The sequence below is a fragment of the Merops nubicus genome, unplaced genomic scaffold, assembly GCF_000691845.1.
Source record: "Merops nubicus isolate BGI_N331 unplaced genomic scaffold, ASM69184v1 scaffold47034, whole genome shotgun sequence".
In the NCBI taxonomy this organism is placed as follows: domain Eukaryota; kingdom Metazoa; phylum Chordata; class Aves; order Coraciiformes; family Meropidae; genus Merops; species Merops nubicus.
This window is the reverse complement of record NW_008607231.1, coordinates 20,919-23,323: the sequence shown is the minus strand read 5'-3', so window position 1 is coordinate 23,323 and position 2,405 is coordinate 20,919.

The window sequence follows — 2,405 nt, the reverse complement described above, 5'->3', positions numbered from 1 at the left end:
CTGACCCGCTTCACCATCACGTCAGGGTGGAGAGGACTGTGGAGCTGCAGGGGCAGGGCTATCCTGTGGGGATGAGAGAAGAGGGAAGAAGCCACCGTGAAGAAGAAGAAGAGTTCAGTTCACCCCCAGGGCACCCTACTTATGTCAAAGAAGGAAACAAAAACAAGCAAATAAATGAAGCCACCTCCTGTCGTCCTCCCAGGGCTGTCATCTCCCACCTCGGCCGCAGCCCCTTCCCTGCCAAGACATCTCCAGGAAGCCCGGGGCAGGGCTGTGTAAACAGCTGCTGAAACCCAGCTCCACCCACAGCCCAGAGCTGCCAAAAGATTTTAGGGCTTACCAAGACAGCAGGGGTGCCTCGGAGACTGGGGATGGTTTGGGATGGGCTGTAAGAGAAGGCACAAGGCTCTTCTTCGGGCACCCCTTCACCCAGCGTGTACACCCACCGGCACAGCCTGTCTGCCGGGCTCAGACATGCAACCCTTGAGCACGCCCAGCACCCCGCCCGGAGCTGGGAACCGGCAGGAATTGCACCTCAGGCTCCCTGCTGTCTTCAAACCAAAACCGACTGGGATCTGCCCGCGGTGCCTCCACTGTCACCCAGGTCGGTGACGTCGCGTGATATGCCAGACAGGGATCAAATACGATTAAAGCAGCGTCGGTTTAATCGTGTTTGATTAGTGGGCAGTGGATGCAGTGAGGTTTTAGGCAACCAAGAACTCTGGGTGGCTGTTGGGGCGGGAGATGAAGGCAGAGATCCCCTCCAGGTGCTTTCTGTGCTAGGGTAGAAAAGGAGCAAGGGGGGGGAGAGGAAGGTGTCAGATGCCTGGCTCCCACCCAGGGAGCTTGTGAGGAGGTGGGAGGGTGCAGCAGGCAATCCCCAAAGCACAGAGTTCAGCCTCACTCACTCCCCAAACCATGACAACGATGCTGTGAGCACCCCAACAAGGTGTCACAGGGTCCTTGAAAGAGACCTGCTCACCTCCGAGGGGACCCCTGGAGTAAGGGGCTCAAACCTCATTGAGCAGAGAGGATAGCACAGCAACCCTATTCTGTGCAGGGTGGGCTGCAGGGTCTCAAAGGCACCTGCTCTAGCAAGGTTAAGGAGTTTGAGATGGTGTTGAGGTGGGAGAGTATGTAGCAACCAGTACAACTTGTCAAGAGCCCTGCCTGCAACGGTATGTGTTGACACTGGGCATCCTTCCAGCCAACAAAGACAGCATTTTCAGGGACACATCACAGGAAAAGGTGATCCAGCAATACCTTGGACATCTACCTTTGGTGCTTTAGCCACAAAATGTCCTGTTTCAGTTCCCATCCTTCACAGGAGCTGTGGTTTAAGGGCCAAAGTTTTGATGGGAAAGCAAACTGATGAGCTTAGGGAGGGGCATCATGGTTCCATCACGTCCAGGTCAAGTATATCTACCGCAAAGCCTCTGTTGAGCAAGACCAGTCCCACCCGCCACCCAGAGACACAGCTACAATGGCCCTCATGTCCCTCCTGCCAGGTCTGGCTTCTTTGGGAACAGCCAAGAAACCAAGCACTCCCCACGCTTAGGAATGAGGTATGTAATTTATTAACCCTCCCCAACTTGGCACGTCCAAGTGAGGTGTAAAACTGCATTCTATGGATTCAAGCTCAACTCGTTCACAGGGGCACCAGCCCTGAGGAACCACTGGCTTGAAATGAAATGGGGGATGACAGCAAGAGGCACTGAGGGGGATGAGAGCTGTGGGGAGCAGGAAAGAAATTGCTCTGCAACCTCACAGCCCAGAACAGGAGTAGATGGGGATTTTAACCTTCACAAAACTGGGGGGGGTGGGGAGGGGAGCTCCCAGGGTTAGGTGTGGTGCCTAAAAGGGAGGCAGGATTAGACATGAAAGGGAGAAGCTAGATAAGGCGTAAGCAGTGGGGACCTTCTCCTCAGGGAGACCACACTGGGATGGAGGTAATTCCCTGTGGTCAGCCTTGGTGAGGATCCCTACACCCACACACAAACATCTTCTTCCGCTTTCCACACTGCCCTGGTGCTGGGGACTTGTGTCTACCTTGCCACGTGTTGGAAAGGCAACTGTCAAGAACTTGTAGGCTCATTGCAGGACTGGCTGTGCAGATGTTTCTGAGATGCCTGAAGGGTTTAACTTGGCTCATCAACCCTTCTCCATTCAGCTCAGGCTTGGAGGTGACCCATTTGTCTTCACCCCTGGAGCTTGGTAGTGGCTCAGCATGGGCCAAAAGCTAAAAAACAGCCCCTGTCACTGCTGGGGAGGGACCAGAGCCTGAGGAGGGATAAAAGGTGCCCCAAACTCCTGCCAGCACAGGAGGAGAGTCAACAGGAGACAGGGATGGGACAGGACAGGAACGTGCAGGAGTGTCAGAGAGAGGTGGGGGGCTTCTCTGGAGG